This window comes from Choloepus didactylus, chromosome X, assembly GCF_015220235.1.
Source record: "Choloepus didactylus isolate mChoDid1 chromosome X, mChoDid1.pri, whole genome shotgun sequence".
In the NCBI taxonomy this organism is placed as follows: domain Eukaryota; kingdom Metazoa; phylum Chordata; class Mammalia; order Pilosa; family Megalonychidae; genus Choloepus; species Choloepus didactylus.
Genome location: NC_051334.1, coordinates 156,670,646 through 156,688,717, shown reverse-complemented (window position 1 = coordinate 156,688,717; position 18,072 = coordinate 156,670,646).

The following is an 18,072-nucleotide window of genomic DNA, read 5'->3' as shown; positions in this document are numbered from 1 at the left end:
CCTCGGAACCACTGATCTTTTTACTGTCTCCACAGTTTTGCCTTTTCTAAAATATTGTATAGTTGGAATCATATGTTATTTAGCTTTTTTCAAACTGGCTTCTTTCACTTATATATCTGTTTCTTCCATGTTTCTTTTGTATTTTGATAGCTCATTTACCTTTATTGATGAATAATACTTTATTGCTTGGATGCACCAGTTTGTTTACTCATTTGCCTATTGTAAGACAAAAGTCAGTGATCCTCCCCAAGGCTTGGAAGCCAGGTATTTTATCTCCCAAGTTAGGACACACTCAGTCTCCAGCAATTCTTCAATTACCCTAAGTATGCCTGCCTGATTCTGTTTCCCATGGTGGTTTCTGTTCCTTGTAAGTTGTGACTCTCTGTGTCTGCTTTTCTGTCCAGTCCTTGGGCTGATGGCCCACCCTGTAACTTCAATTCTCTGACGGATGTAAAAAGAGTTGCCATTTATTTTCAGTTTTACTTTTAAGGATGGGAATGATGACTTGCAAGTCCTTTTCCTGTCAGACCATACACCAGAAGTCCAGTTATTTGTATTTTTGATTCTTACTTCTTAGGTTTTTTTTAGGATATTTGTTTTTCATTGAATCTTGTATGGAGATTAACTTCTCCCACATTGAAGTGTAGTTTTTTTTTTTTTTTTTTCATTTTTCAATGGTGTGATTTGATAAATAGAAGTTCTTAATTGTATTCCAATTTATCCATTTTTCCTTATGGTTAGAAATTTTTGCCTAGTTTAAGAAATAGTTTTTTATTCTAAGTCAAAACATTTTCCTCTTATAATTTTCTCTAGCATTTAATGTGGTCCCTTACAAATTTAGATCAATTATCACTTGGGACATTTATATTATTGATTCTTCTGATGCACAAGCATATTGTGTTCTACATTCATTTTCATATTTTTAATATCTTTTAATAATATTCACAGTTTTCAATTTAGCAACCTTGTACATAATTTGTTAGATTTTCTCTATATTAAATAAATTTTGATGCTATTTTAAGTAATATAATTTGCTGATGATATTTAGAAATAAAATATTTGTTGTGTGTTGTCCTTGTACACAATAAAGTTGATAACTTTTTATAGAGTATTTTGGAATTTCAATAAACATATAGTCATGTTTTCTGAAATTTATGAGAGTTTCTTTCCTCCTTTTCATTCCATATGCTTTGGTGCTTATATATCCTTATTGTATTGGGGCAGGATAAGCAGCAAAATATTGAATAGAAGACATGAGGGCAGGCATCCTTGTTTGATTCCCTATATCAGGGGAAAAGTTTTCATTATTTCACATTGACTGTAATGTACACTGTAGATGTTTTTGCAGATATTCTTTATCAGATTACGTTCCAATTCAATCCTTGTTTGTGAAGATTTTTTGGGAGTAGACCTATTGTAATTGTAATTGGGACCTTTTGATTATGTTATTTCAGTTGAAATGTAACCTGCCTCCTTCAGGGTGGATCTTGATCCTCTTGCTGGAGCCCTTTATAAGAGGATAAAACAAATATAGCAGCTAATATGAAATTCAGAGGACACAAGAGGAGATGAGAGAGGGAGTCACTGAAGCCATAAGCTGAAAGCAATGAAACCCAGAAGAGAAGGGTCAGTACATATCACCATGTGCCTGGCCATGTGACAGAGGAGTCCGGATTGCCAGCAGCATTTTTTCAAAGAAGAAAAAAGTAAGAAGAAATAAAATGAAAAGAATAAAGATGGAGGCTTTTGGAGTTGGCTGAGCTCAGAGTGCAGGAAGGGGGATATTCCCCAAGAAGGGGGGTGCACAGAGCTGGGTACAAACTCCACCTCTTGACTGGTGAAAATTGAGAGATAGAGAAAGGCTCTGAAAAGGGATTTTTTCTTTGCTTTTCCAGTTTTTTTCTTCTTTTTTAAAACTATTCTAAGTAGCTCGTTAAGAAAGTCTCAGATATTTTCAATTGGCAGCTGGACCCAGGCAAGGGGAGAGCCAATATAGGTCTGAGAGACAAAGTAATCTGTCAAGTGGGGAAGATAATCCCCTAAAGGGCATATCTTCCTCAAGAAAATGTGGGTGGGGCCCAGCTCAAGTGACAGCTGTCTTTCAGATAAATCAGATCCCAGGAGATTGAAACAGAAACAGCTTGAGTAAGCCACAGTCCTCAGGGACAGGGGATTCTGAGAAGAAGAGACACCACATCTCTTTATGCTTGTGGAGAGATGTGGGCTGACATGTGCCATGTGGTGGATAGGATAGGAAAAGCACAGAATCCAGAGGCTTCATGGGGGGAGGTCTGAGAACTTGCTGGATCTCATGTTCAGGGAAACTTGATATGGATTACAACCTCTTCCTGAGACCTGGGCCTGTATGGACTGGGAAAATCTGATTGGGGTTGATCATATCTGTGGAGAACCACTCACGAAAAGGTCACATATATGCTGGGATATAACCAGAAAAACAAGTGATGAAATATTCTGATCAAATGAGCAGAAGCTATGCTAGAATAAGATGAACTGAACACCACAGAATAGATAGAGGGAAAGCCAACCAACAAGGAAACCTTAGGAAAAAGTGTGAAAACAAGCTCCTGAATAAACTAATCAAGGAAATCTGATGCCTAGACAGCAAAACATCATGAGTCATACCAGGAAGCATTAAAATATGGACCAGCCAAAGGAACAAACTAACACTTCAACTGAGCACAGGAATTGAAAAAAAACTAATTAAAGATGTTCAAATAAATTCTAAATCAAATCAAGGAGCTGAAGGAAAATATGACAAAAGAGATGAAGGATATTAAGAAGACACTGGGTGACCATAAAGAAGAACTTGCAAACTTGAAAAAATAAATGGCAGAACTTATGGGAATGAAAGACACAGTAGAAGTGATGGAAAACACAATGGAGACATACAATGGCAGATTTGAAGGGGCAGAAGAAAGGATCAGTGAACTAGATGAAGGGTCATCTGAAATCCTACACACAAAAGAACAGATAGGGAAAAGAATGTGAGCAGGGCCTCAGCAAACTGAATGAAAACATGAAGTGCATGAATATACATGTTATGGATATCCCAGAAGGAGAAGAGAAGGGAAAAGGGACAGAAAGAATAATGGAGGAAATAATAACTGAAAATTTTGCATCTCTTATGAAGGACATACAATAACAGATTCTAGAAGCACAGTCTACCCCAAAAAAGAATAGATCAGAATAGACCTACTCCAAGACAATTATTGGTTATATTGTGCAATGTCAAAGACAAAGAGAGAATTCTGAAAATAGCAAGACAAAAAAAATCCATCATATACAAGGGAAGCATGATAAGAATATGTACAGATTTCTCTGCAGAAGCCAAGGAGATGAGAAGGCAGTGGTATAATATATTTAAGATACTGAAAGAGAAAAAGTGTCAACTAAGAATTCTAAATCAGGAAAAACTGTCCTTCAAAAACAGGGGAGAGTTTAAAATATTTTCATACAAAAGGTAACTGAGAGTTTGTGAACAAGAAACCTGTTTTACAAGAAATACTAAAGGAACTGCTACAAGCTGATAGGAAAAGACAGAAGAGAGAGGTAAGGATAAGAGTGTAGAAATTAAGACTTTCAGGAAGGGTAAAGGCAGAGAGAGAAAAAAATAAGATATGACATATAAAATCCAAAAGACAGAATGGTAGACGAAAGTACTGCAATTATAGTCATCACATTAAATATTAATGGATTAAACTCCCCAATAACAACAGAATGGCAGAATGGATTAAGAAACAGGTGCCATCTATATGCTGTCTACAAGAGATTCACTTTAGACACAAGAATAAAAATAGGTTGAAAGTGAAAGGTTGGATAAAGATATTTTGTGCAAACAGCAATAAAAGAGTGGGGATAGCTATATTAACATCAGACAAATCAGCCTTCAAATGTAAAACAATTAAAAGAGACAAAGAAGGAACTATAAATTAATAAAAGTGACAATTCATCAAGAAAACATAATCATCAATATTTATGGAGATAAATATTGCCCCAAAATACATGAGGCAAATATGGCCAACTTTGAAGGGATAAGTAGACACTTCTACAATAATTGTCGGGGACTTCAGTAAATTGCTCTCATCAATATATAGAACATTCAGACAGAGGATCAATAATGAAACAGATGTTGAATTGTATGATAAATGAACTAGATGTAGCAAACATTTATAGAACACTGTACCCCATAACAGCAAGATACATATTTTTCTCACATGCCTATGCATCATTCTCCAGGATTGACCACATGTTGGATAATAAGTTACTCCATAAACTTAAAAATATTGATATTGTATAAAACACTTTCTCATATCAAAATGGAATGAAAGATGGCAATCAGTAACAGGTGGAAGACCAGAAAAATCACAAATATATGGAGGTTCAACACTAAACTCTTAAACAACCAGTGGGTAAAGGAAGAGATGACAAGAGAAATTAATAAATATTTTAAGGCAAATGAAAATGAAAACACAACATATCAAAACTTATGGAATGTATCAAAGGTGATGCTGAGAGGGAAATTTATTGCCATAAACACCTATATTAAAAAAGAAGAAAGAGCAAAAAAAAATCAAGGAATTAACTGTTCACCAGGAAGACCTAGTGAAAGAATAGCAAACTAACCCCAAAGCAAACAGAAGAAAAGAAATCATAAAGAGTAGAGCAGAAATAAATGAAATTGAGACCATGAAAATAATAGACAGGATCAACAGAATCAGAAGTTGGCTCTTTGAGAAAATCAATAAATTCAATGAACATTTAGCTAGGCTAACAAAAAATAGAGGATGCAAATAAATAGAATCAGAAATGGCAAAGGGGACATAGCCACTGACTTCACAGAAATAAAGGAGAAAATGAGAGGATACTATGAGAAATTAATAACAAAGCCAGGCAAAGTTACTACAATAAAAGGAAAGTATAGACCAATCTCCTTAATGAATATAGATGCAAAAATCCTCAACAAAATACTCACAAATTGAAGCCAGCAGCACACTGAAGAATTATACATGGTGACCAAGTGGGATTTATTCCAGATATGCAAGGCTGGTTCAACACAAGAAAATCAGTTAATGTAGTGCACCACAAACTTCCTGAAACCTGGAAACCTCCAAGCTCCTTCTGGACTAACTTGGATATCTATTTAATTCTCTTCTCTTGACCATCAGACACAATCAATTCTCTGAACTTAAGCAGGTAAGATGATGATATTCTGCTGTAGCCACTTCTCTCTCTGCAATATCCCTCTCCCTCCCTTTGCCTTTAATTTAGAAAACCTACTCTGCTCAGATTATGTTTGAATGAGATGGGGATGTATTGTGAGAAGAGCCAAACCAAATGATAGACTCAGAGCCCCATTGCCAAGAACAACCTCTTCACAAAGGTTCTTGGCTCCTCCCTCCTCAAACATCTGGGTGTGCCTGGACTATTTGCCTTTTCCAGGGTACACAATCAACCACTTCAGAACTGTTGGTAGTGGTCAGTCTCTCCCTAATACCTGGGAAATGTGCTGCACCCTCTCTGAGGCCTGGGGCACAAACACTCTGTGACAGTTTGGATGTATTATGTCCCCCAAAATGTCATGTTCTTTGATGCAGTATTGTGGGGCCAGATGTATTAGTGTTGATTAGGTTGAAATCCTTTGAATGTTCCCATGGAGATATGACTCAATCAACTCTGAGTGAAAAGTTTGATTGGATAATTTCTGTGGAGATATGGACCCCGCCCATTCAGGGTGGCTCTTGTTTGAATCACTGGAGTCCTATATAAGAAGCTCAGACAAAAGGAGCTCATTGCTGCAGCCAACAGGGACACTTTGAAGAATGCACAGGAGCTGAGAGAGTAGCTGGAACAAAACCTGGGATCAGCAGACATGAGCCATATGCCTTCCCAGCTAACAGATGTTTTCTGGATGCAATTGGTATGGTGAAGGTATACTTGTTGACACCATAGCTTGGACACTTTTATGGTCTTAAGACTGTAACTGTGCAACCAAATAAACCCACTTTATAAAAGCCAATCCATTTCTGGTATTTTGCATAATGGGCAGCATTAGCAAACTGGAACCTGACAGCCATTTCAGTAAAAGCTAGGACTGAGATGGAGTTACCCAGAAAGCATTTGTGGAAAGGCCTATTATCTGATGGCTTTGACCCCAGTATGCTGCATGCCAAGTCAACAAATTTATTGTGAGATCTCTATAAATGGAACCACTGCCAGTCTGGACTGGAGAGAATGGTGAAGGAACAAATTGAGGGAAGGATGACTTTAAGGGCAGAACAACTGAAGTAAAAGATCTGGAGTCAAGAAAACTTGGCCAGTAGAGCATACCCACCAAGAAGGTGGTTAGGGTGAGCTTAAGAGTGCCACAGAGTTCAAGAGTGCTGCCAACAAATGGTTCTCATATGCCCAGGAAATTGAGGGGCACTTGGTCACTCCATTGTTCAGATAAGGGGGATTTATTAGGTTACAGATTTACAGTTCTGAGGCAATAAGAGTGTACAAACTAAGGCATCAACAAGAGGATACCTTCATGGAAAAAAGGCCTATGGCATTCAGAACACCTCTGTCAGCTGTGAAGGCACGTGGTTGGTGTCTGCTGGTCCCTTGCTCCTGAGTTTTGGTTTCAAAATGGATTTCTCCAAAATGTCTCTGGGCTTCTTTCTTTCTTGGTTTCTGTCTCTCAACCTCTGTGTATCTTTATTTATTCTCCAAGGGCATGTCTCTCTAAGCCTCTGGAGGTTCTTTCTTAGCTTCACTGGGCAAACTCTGGGCTTCATTTCTGGGCTTCATCTCTTAGCTTACCATCTCCAAATGTCCTTCTGTCTGCATCTCCCAGTGTCTCCAAATGTCTGTGTCTGTGTGGGCTCACAGCTTTCTTAAGGACACCAGTCATCTAAATTAAGACCCACTCTGAATGGTAGGGGTCACACCTCCATGGAAATAATCTAATCAAAAGGTCTCACCCACAGTTGGGTGGCTCACATTTCCATGGAAACAACCTAATTGAAAGTTCCTACCCACAATAAGTCTGCATCCACAAGACTGGATTAAAAGAACATGGCCTTTTATGGAGTACACATCAATTTCAAACCAGCACACTACCACTATTATATATATATATATATATATATATATAGTCTTTATTTTGTTACTCATCTGCCCATACACACTGGATAAAGGGAGTGTCAGTCACAATGCTTCACAATCACATGGTCACACAATAAAAGCTGTATAGTGATACAATCATCATTAAGAATAAATTCTACAGGATTACAGTTCAACAGATTCAGGTATTTCCTTCTAACTATTCTAATTCATTAGAAACCAAAAAGGAATATCTATGTAATGTCTAAGAATAACGTCCAGAATGACCTCTCAACTCTATTTGAAATCTCTTAGCCAATGACACTTTATTTGTTTCATTTCTTTCCCCTCCTTTTGGTCAAGAAGGCATTCTCAGTCCCGTGATAGCAGGGTTAGGCTTATCCCTGGGAGTCATGTCCCACATGGGAGGGGGGTAGTGAGTTTATTTGCACAGTTGGCTGAGAGAGACCCCAACTAAGCAACAAAAGATGTTCTCTTGGGGTGACTTTTAGGCATACTTATAAGTACGCTTAGCTTCTCTTTTGCAGGAGTAAATTTCATAAGGCAAGCTCCAATATCAAGGGCTTGATTTATTAAATTGGAAGTCCCTAATGCTTGTAAGAATATCAGGAATTCCCCAGGCAGGGAAGTTTAATATTCCCACATTTTTCCCCAGTCCCTCAAGGGGACTTTGCATATATATATATATATATATACTGCCCCAAATACTCTGGGATATATCAGGGTATTACATTAACCTTTACTTAATAACAAGGTCTCATTCTGTATCCTAGGTTCCATGTAATTATGTTGTTTAGATAAATTGACCATACAGGCTAAATTACATAGTGTGCTACAGAGAATATAAATTTTGTAACACATAAACATCTCTTATGTAACAGTTAAAACTCAGGAATAGATGTGAGCTCCCAATCTAGGAAACTTTACAATAAGCCTTATTGAGCATTCCATAACCCTGCATTGTCAATTGCCCAGTCTTTGCCCACAGATGACCTATGCTTTCAAATTCAATTCTCAGCATTTGCACATCATAGTTAGTTTACATTAATGAGGTCTTACAATATTCATCCTTTCATTTCTGGCTTATTTCACCAAACATAAAAACCCTCAAGGTTCATTCACCTAGTTGCATGCCTCACAAGTTCATTCCTTCTTGTAACCACTCGATATTACATTGTATGTCTATACCACAGTTTGCCCTTCCATTCACCCATCAATATACCCTTAGGCAACCTCCATCCATTGCAAATTGTAAATACTGATGCCCTGAAAACCAGTGTGCAAATGCCTACTCATGTCCCTGCTTTCAGATTCTCCATGTATATAGGGTTGGTCTTAATACATATTAATGTAGGCCCTGTAAAGAGAAGCTAATAGTCAGAGACAGCCATAGAAGGGGGCCAAGGACATTTCCATGTGAGGGATGAGTGCCATCAATAGAAAGCATGGTCTTAGCAACATTGTACTTTTGGACTTCTAGCCTCCAAAGGGTGACCAAAATTATTTAGGCTAACCAATAATGTGTTATTTGGCATAGGAGCTCTGGCAAACTAACACAGGCATTTACAAAAAAAATCTATGACTAACATAATTCTTGTTGGAGAATGAATATTTTTTTACTAACATAAGGAAAAAGGAAAGGATGTTGGCTCTCACCACTCCTCTTCAACACTGTATGAGAAGTTCTACCCAGAGCTATATGGAAATAAAAATAAATAAATTGCATACAGATTGGAAATGATGACACAAAAATGTCTCTACTCAAAGACATGATTGTCAATGTAGAATCTGCCAAGGAAACTTCAGCAAAGCTCCCAGAACTAAAGTAAGTTTGTGAGGCAGAAGAATAGAAGGTCAATATAGAAAATTCAATCTTATTCCTACATATCATCAAAGAACAATTATAATTTGAAATTAAATAAATACCATTTACCATATCACCAAAAAAAAGAAGTGCTTCAGTATAAATACAAAAAAATGTGAAATATATAAATGTTAAGACTGTAAACATCAATGAAAATAACGAAAGATTAAATAGAGATATACATCATGTAATATAGAAGACTTGATATTCTTAAGATATAAATCTTCCCAACTTAATCTATAGATTCAAAGAAATTCCAATGAAATTACAGCAAGGTATTTGTAGATCATTACAAGCAAATTCTAAAATTTAAATGGAAAGTGAAAGGAATGAAAATAGCAAAGTCATTCTGGAAGAGAAAAAACAAAGTTAAGGGACACTAAATACACAGTTTCAAAACTTAATATAAAGCCGCAGTAATCAAAACTGTGTGGCATTTAACTTAAGGTATCTAAATAGATCAGTGGAACATGATCTATTCATAGAGAGACAAGAGGTAGACCCAAACAAATATAAACTGATTTTCTATAAAACTAAAATTACTCCAAAATAAAAAGGTTATACAAAAATGAGTTTCTGTGGATTGTTGATTAATCTATGCATAGTTTAACATTGTCAATGTTGCCTAATATTCCATTTTCTAAATATAATACAATGTATTAACTTTCCCAATTCTTGTCATATAAGAATGCACCATTTTTATCTTCATAAATTATGCTCCTGTGACCCTTCTTTCAAGAGTATCCTAGAGCATATATTCAAGTGTTTCTTTTTAGTAGGCAAATAGAAATAGTGTGAAGTTGTTGGTTATGTGAATGTTCATTTTTATAATATAGTAGCATTTTCCACCAAATTGTGGCAATTTATATTCACACCATGAATTTATACAACTTCCTATTGAACTCCATCTTCTTTGAAACTTGGCAACTCATACTTACTACTTTTGCCAATGCAATAAGTTCAAATGATATCTCATTCTGGTCTTAATATAATTCTCCATGGCTACAAATGGTACCAATAGGCCTCATTTTATTTACATTGTTTTTTTGTAATTTTTATACAAGCTTTAGTGAGACAGAATTTGTAGATCATAAGATTCACAATTTTAAGGTGTGTAATTCGGTTTAATATATTAATAGTGTTAAAATGTTAGAACGTTTTCATTACTTCCCAAAGAAACCCTGCAACCATTAGCAGTAATTCCCAATTCCCTCTTCACCCAGGCCTATAATTGTAACCCAATTAAAAAGGTTAGATTAATGCTGATTGATATGTTGTGCCCTTTTAACCACCTGATTTTTTACTTGAAGGAAAGTTTCTGTAAAGTAAGACCTTAGGTGAAAATTTTCCCTAATGGTTGTGCAGAGATCTTATTCTTTTTTCTTCTTGAGGTTTACTGATCTGTGTAGAATTGTGATATCTGGTCATTTCTTAAATTATCATTGTATGTGACTTAGTTTTCCTTTGCCTGGTGGTGCAAGTACATTTTTTTCAAATTTCAAGTATTTTGGGGATACACAGAGAGTATACTGTGTACATATAGCATTTATCAATCATATATATGACTTATAAATTAAAGTGTATATATAGTACATTATAATCTACATAATAAAAATATTACACATGCACAAAAACACACACAGTATTGTGCCACTTTTTCTCTGGTACACAATTTGAGCTTTCAGTTGGAAGGTTCATATCTTTTACTCATAAATTATATATATATATAAAATTGAGATTGTTCACATACCATACTATCCAAAGATCCAAAGTGTACAATCAATTGCCCATTGTGCCATCATACAGCTGTGCATCCATCACCACAATTATTTTTTTCAATTTTTAGAACATTTTCATTACTCCAGAAAAGAAATAAAGACAAAAAAAAGGAAACTCAAATCCTCACATACCCCTAAACACACCCATCAATTATTGATTCATAGTTTTGGTATAGTACATTTGTTACTGTTAATGAAAGAATGTTAAAATACTACCACTAAGAAGAGGTCATTAGAATTTGAATGGACTCTCTCTGCCTGTGCTATCTCCATCCTTGTTGGGTCATAACACTGGGAACTGAAAATGACTGAGGCTTTCTCAACTGAGCTGAAACAGGGACAGAAAGCCCCCTTAAGGGTCAGTCCACAAACACCCTCTGGATCTCTAAGGTCAGTCGTCACCCAAAGCCTCTGTCTGCTTGTTCTGGATTCATAGCTTGTATCAAGCAGTCCATGATTTGTTAATTAAAACCCCAGTTGGATCTCAGCTGAGCTGTACTCACTTGCTTGGAGACAGCTGCTCTCTAGCACCACAAGGCTGTGCATCTCAGGCAATGGGTGAGTGGGCTCCCAGCTTAGATCAGCAGTTTTGACTTACAGAATTTATGCTGCGATCTTGGGCATTCTTCTCAATTCACGTTGGTGTATGATGAGTTGATGGTCACATTTGTCCCCCCACAGTTCTTACAGATTATTGACTAGTTGTTCCTGTTTGTTTATTAGTTTTTCCAGGGGGAATAACTAGCTTACACTCCTCTCTATGCCACCATCTTATATCTTCCTTTTACTCATAAATTTTGTTTAAGTATTTGTTCTGTTCATCTTTTGTTATTTTAATATATTCAAGTTGACCCTGTACTGGTTCCTTCATTTTTATTACTCACCTTTGAATGTGTTGAATTTTTGCAGGGTCAGCTTTCAATTAGAAATTTTCCTGGTGGGGAGGTAACTCTACTACAGGCTTTTTCCTTTCTTTTCCTTTTTAATTTTTATTGGGATTGCTCAGATACCATACAATTATCCAAAGATCCAAAGTGTACAATCAGTTGCCCCTGGTACCCTCATACAGCTGTGCATCCATCACCATGCTTAATTTTTCTTCAATTTTTAGAGACTTTTCATTACTCCAGACAAGAAATAAAGTGAAAGATGAAAAAATAAAAAAAAAGAAAAGGAAACTTGAATCCTCCAATATCCCTAACCAAACCCCCTCAGTTGTTGACTCATAGTATTTGTATAGTACATTTGTTACTGTTTATGAAAGAATGTTGAAATACTACTAACTGTAGTATATAGTTTACAATAGGTATATATTACTTCCCTATATGTCCCTCTATTATTAACGTCTAGTTGTATTGTCATACATTTGTTCTGGTTCACGGAAGAGTTTTCTAATATTTGTACAGTTAATCATGGACATTTCCCACCATACAATTCAGTTTTATACATTCCCATCTTTTGACCTCCAACTTGCCTTCTGGTGACACATATGATTCTGAGCGTCCCCTTTCCACCTCACTCACACACCATTCAACACTGTTAGTTATTCTCACATCTTGCTATTGACACCTCTGTTCATTTCCAAACATTTAAGTTCATCCTAGTTGAAAATTCTGCTCATACTAAGCAACTGCTCCCCATTCTTAAGCCTTGTCCTACATTTTGTTACCTTATATTTCATGTCTATGAGTTTACATCTTATAATTAGTTCTTATCAGTGAGACCCTGCAATATTTGTCCTTATGTGTCTGGCTTATTTCACTCAGTATATTGCCTTTGAAGTTTTGTTGTCAACCCTTTTTTTTTAAGATGGTTTTGTTCACACACCATACATTCCATCCTAAGTAAACAATTGATGTTTCTCTGTATGGTCACATATTTATGTGTTCACCACCTTCACCACTATCTATATAAGGGCATCTACATTTCTTCCACAAGGCAGGAGGGAGAGTCAAAGAAGGTAGAGAGGCAAAAGAAAGAGAAAAATAAATGACAGCTAAGAAGTAGCAAAAGGAAAAATAACCCTAAATCAAAGTATAGTGAAGAGTCATACAACACCACCAATGTCAAGTGTCTAACATGCCTCCCATATCCCCCTCTTATCTGCATTTGCCTTAGTGCATCACCTTTGTTACTTTAAAGTAAGCATAATACTATGATTCTGTTAGTTACAGTCTCTAGTTTATGTTGATTGCATCCCTCCCCCAATGCCTCCCCATTTTTAACACATTGCAGGTTGGCATTTGCTTGTTCTCCCTCATAAAAGAACATATTTGTACATTTTATCACCACTGTTGAATACTCTAGATTTCACCAAGTTACACAGTTCCATTCTTTATATTTCCTCCTTTCTTCTGGTGTCTCACATGCTCCCAACTTTCCTCTCTCAACTGTATTCATAGTTATCTTTGTTCAGCATACTTACATTGCTGTGCTATCTCCCAAAATTGTGTTCCAAACCACACACTCCTGTATTCTCCTATCACTCTGTAGTGCTCCCTTTAGTATATCCTGTAGGGTGGGTGTCTTGTTCACAAAGTCTTTCATTGTCTGTTTGTTGGAAAATATTTTGAGCTCTCTCTCATATTTGAAGGACAGCTTTGCTGGATATAGGATTCTTGGTTGGCAGTTTTTCTTTTTCAGTATCTTAAATATATCACACCACTTCCTTCTTGCCTCCATGTTTTCTGCTGAGAGATCTGCACATAGTCTTATTAAGCTTCCTTTGTATATGATGGATTGCTTTCATCTTGCTGCTTTCAGGATTCTCTGTCTTTGACATTTGATAATCTGATTAAGTGTCTTGGTGTAGGCCTATTCAGATCTATTCTGTTTGGAGTATGCTGCACTTCTTGGATCTGTAATTTTATGTCTTTCATAAGACATGGGAAATTTTCATTAATTATTTCCTCTATTATTGCCTCTGCCCCTTTTCCCTTCTCTTCTCCTTCTGGGACAGCAATGATACATACATTCTTGTACTTTGTTTCATCCTTAAGTTCCTGGAGATGTTGCTCATATTTTTTCATTCTTTTCTCCATCTGCTCCTTTGCGTGTAGGCTTTCATGTGTTTTGTTCTCCAGTTCTTGAGTGTTTTCTTCTGCCTCTTGAGATCTGCTGTTGTATGTTTCCATTGTATCTTTCATCTCTTGTGTTGTGTCTTTCATTTCCATAGAGTCTACTAGTTGTTTTTTTGAACTTTTTATTTGCCTTATGTATGCCCAGTGTTTTCTTTACAGCCTCTATCTCTTTTGTGAAATCTTCTCTAAAACTTTTTGATTTGATTTAGCATTAGTTGTTTAAATTCCTGTATCTCAGTTGAAGTGTACATTTGTTCCTTTGACTGGGTCATAGCTTTGTTTTTCTTACTATAGGTTGTAGTTTTCTGTTTTTTAGGCATCTGACCTCCTAGGCCACTCCAATCAGCTTTTCCCAGATGAGAAGAGGCTCAGGTCACAGAAGGAGGAAATATTCAGTATCTGGTTTCCCTGATGGTTTTTCTTAGAGGATTGATACACCTGTGCTTTCCTGCCTGGCAAGTGCAACTGTCAGTCTGTCACTGGCTGTTATAAGAGGGTGTGTCCTGTGGCTCTCCTACCCTATGCTTTGGGGTCTTGTTCTGGGAAGGCAGACAGTAGAGCTGGGCCCCTCTCTTTCCTCTTGGGAAGCTATGCCCCCTCCAGGGAGGTCATCTGAATATCAGTAAGTTCTTTGTTTCTCTGACTCTGCTGATCAAAGTGTTTTGATTTTAAAATGGCTGAGGCTGTCTTTATTGAAAAGCACTCTGGGCTGAAAATGGCTGAGACTTTCTCCACAGAGAGAGAAAGGGGCAGAAAGTTCCCAAATTCACCCATCAGCCAGAGATAGCACCCAATCCTCTGGGCTCCCCATCTTGAGACATATATTTCCCCCAACTCTCCCAAGGTTAGTTGTCACTAAAAGCCTGTGTCTCCTTGTTGTGGATTTGCTGTCTGTATTGAGCAGTTAACATTAAAATCCCAGTTGGAGCTGGGCTGAGAGAGTGCTGCTCTCTAGCACCATGAGGCTTCCATGAGGGATGGGCTCTTGGCTCTCAGCATGGGTCCACAGTTTTTACTTACAGATTTTATGCTGTGATCTCAGGCATTCCTCCCAATTCAGGTTGGTGAATAATGAGTGGACAGTCATGTTTGTCTCCTCGCAGTTATTCCAGGTTATTTACTAGTTTTTTCATCATTTATGAATTGTTCTGGGGGGAACTAACAGTGTTCCACTGCTCTCTATGCCACCATCTTAGCTCCTGTGTTACAGTTTTTTAGAAATTTTCCTTGTTATATGGAGTTCTGAATTTGTATGCAATTATTTAGATGTAACAGGAAATTTCCCAATGTGGTCTCATCTGTCATAAGGATTTTCTGCTTTTCAAAATCTGGCTCATCTCTGTTTTTAGGCTCTTTGTTGTATGAAGCCTGTTGATAGAAAAGTGAACATCATTGGTCCATCTTCTTATCATTGTTCTTTAAAAGGGATTTAGTGTTATATATCATGTGTACCGCTTCACTTGGAGTAATATACATTGCAAGTTACATCTGATATCAGCAACTATGAGATTTTTTTATGTCTTGCTCTTTCTGTACCCCTCTTTGCATGCCACTGGTTTTAGCAATATTTTTAGAAATTTTTGTGTTTGTCCCCTCCTATGTTCCTCTGTTGTCTTTATTTCTCTGTGATTTCTAACAGAAGTAGAAAAGTCTTATAAAGCCATGTTCAAATGAGTTATATTATTTCTATTTTTAAGTATTTTTCTTAGAATATATTATTTTATTTGACAAATTTATATGCAATTTTTATATACCAACTTATCCATGATAGATTTGCCCAATTATTAATACCATCCTTATGTCTTTCAGTGAAGTTTTATAATGTTCTTTCTAAACTGTTGCTTATTCTTGATGTGTTATACATCCTGCCTCAGTGCTGGAATATTATTGCTCCAGTTCTCTGACTATAACCATGTCTTTATTGTACTGAATCAAAATTGATTACCCATTAATCAGTGTTACCTACTTCTTCCTCTATTTCTGTGCAACTGTGATTTGTGATATGACCTCATGAAAAAATAAAAAATTCCACAGGAAGAAAGAATATGTGTAATATTTTGTAATCCTATTAGAAATTTTACCTTACTTTTCTGACAAGAAAACCAAATATAGGAAAGAAAATTGATTGTTTTAACCAAATCAATAGGACAGTTTCTGTGAAAAATTGTAATAAAACTAACAAATGCACTCTTAGTCTTGTCACATTCATTTCTCTGAAATAATGCCTATTTTTCAGGTTTAAAAACACTTTATGGAACAACTTGACATACTTCCCAAAGGTCTTCATTTGCATTTGCTTTTATATTCCTCATCCCTCTTATAAAAAATGAGCATGTGTTTCTGCCAAGGGTTGATTTTCTGTGACAAGCATAGGAAAACACTTTGCTAATTAGAGAGGCTTACATATTCCCTACTATTCTAAAATCCATTCCATTGATCTGATGTATTTCCTGGTTGTGTGAGTAAAGGAACACTGAACATACAGATGGAAAATCATTTTTTTTCTGTTTTAGAAGGCTGAATATTACACATAAGAGACAACACCCCATAATTCCATGTTCCTTTCTAGCCCAGCTTTATAACTCTAGGGAAAAATTACCAAAACCTCAAAAAATTAAAATAAAACCAACAGATCAAATGGTGATTAAGTCTAAAGATTGTGCCTTCTTTTAACCTTAGGTGCATTTTCTTGTGACATTCAACACAACAAATCTTCATTATTTGAATATAATTTGGTTAGTTTAATAAAATTTGGAGAGGTGTATTCATTACGGTTCTCTAGGGAAACAGAACCAATAATAGATCTCTACAAATATAATATTTTATACAAGTGTGTCATACAACTCTGAGGATACATGAGTTTAAATTCTGTAGGGTAGGATGCACATGTCCAAATTCCATAGGGCAGGCAGAGAACTGTTAACTCCAATGAAGGTGTTCAATGAACTCACAAAGAGACACTGGATAGACAAAGAAGTGAAAGTTCTCTCTTTTCTCCCTTAAATGTCTTCAACAGATTTATTAAATCTAGTGGATTGAATTGTCTCATTATGGAAGACATGCCCTTCATTGATGTAATCAGCTACAGATGCAGTCAATTGTTTGATGATTTAATAAACCAGCCTTCTGGTTTATTAACCAGCCACCAATGTCCTTGAAGTAATGGTTAAGCCAGTGCTTGCTTGAAAGACAGCTGGGCACCATTACCTGGCTAAGTTGACACATAAACCTAACCATCACAACTAACTATGATAATTATAAATTTCTTTTCTTAAGACTAAGACCTCAGCCAAAATCTATATTATTAAGATATACCTGTTTACACTATGTACTAGAAAGAAATAAAATTATTTTTATAGAAATCCATAATTCAGGTTTTTCAAGAATCACTTTTCTATATTAGTGAAGCTTTTGTGAAATATTGTTCTGCTTTTGATAGATCTTTGTGTCTGTGCATTTGCATGCATGCATTGCATAATTAGTAACTTTAACTTCATTAGCACAGTTCAGCAGATAAGGACAATATGAAAAATATTTTTATATAATATCAAGTTCAGGGTAGTTTTACATTATTAAAAACAATTTATCTATGGAGCAAATGAGAAATAAAACATCATAGTTTGTAGTATTTCATTCATTGTAATTATTTCTCATGGACCTTGAGCATTTTTAATTTCCAAGATTAACTGAAACAATTAATTTAGTGTGATAGAAGTTCACCTACAGGTCCCTACTAAATTTTGAGTGGGAGTAAAAAATTTTGGTTCTGCCACTGATTTCCTAGGTGATCTTAACCAAGTAATTTACTTGTCTACTTTTCATATCCAGCTGGAGATACAGTTAATCATACCTTCCTTCTATTTGCTTTGCAGTTGGATTAGAGACATGATTAATTAAAAGAGGGTTTGTAAGCTAAATGAGATATAAGTACCAATTATAATTTCCACTTTGTATGCTTTCTACTGATAAATTAATAGAAACAAATTTACCCAATTTTAAGTCACTCAAGGAAGGCATGTTTAAAAATATAGCCAATGAAAGGTGAAAAAAAAAACAGTCTTGGAATATAGCTTAAGACCTTTGATATAATCCTCTGCAATGGTGGGTAACCATTCTTCCTATTTTAAGTCATTCTGCTTTAAACTATTCAGATAAAAGTAATAATCTGAATTATATGACAACAAAACAGCTGCCTGCAATATTCAGTTAAAGTTATTATTTTGTG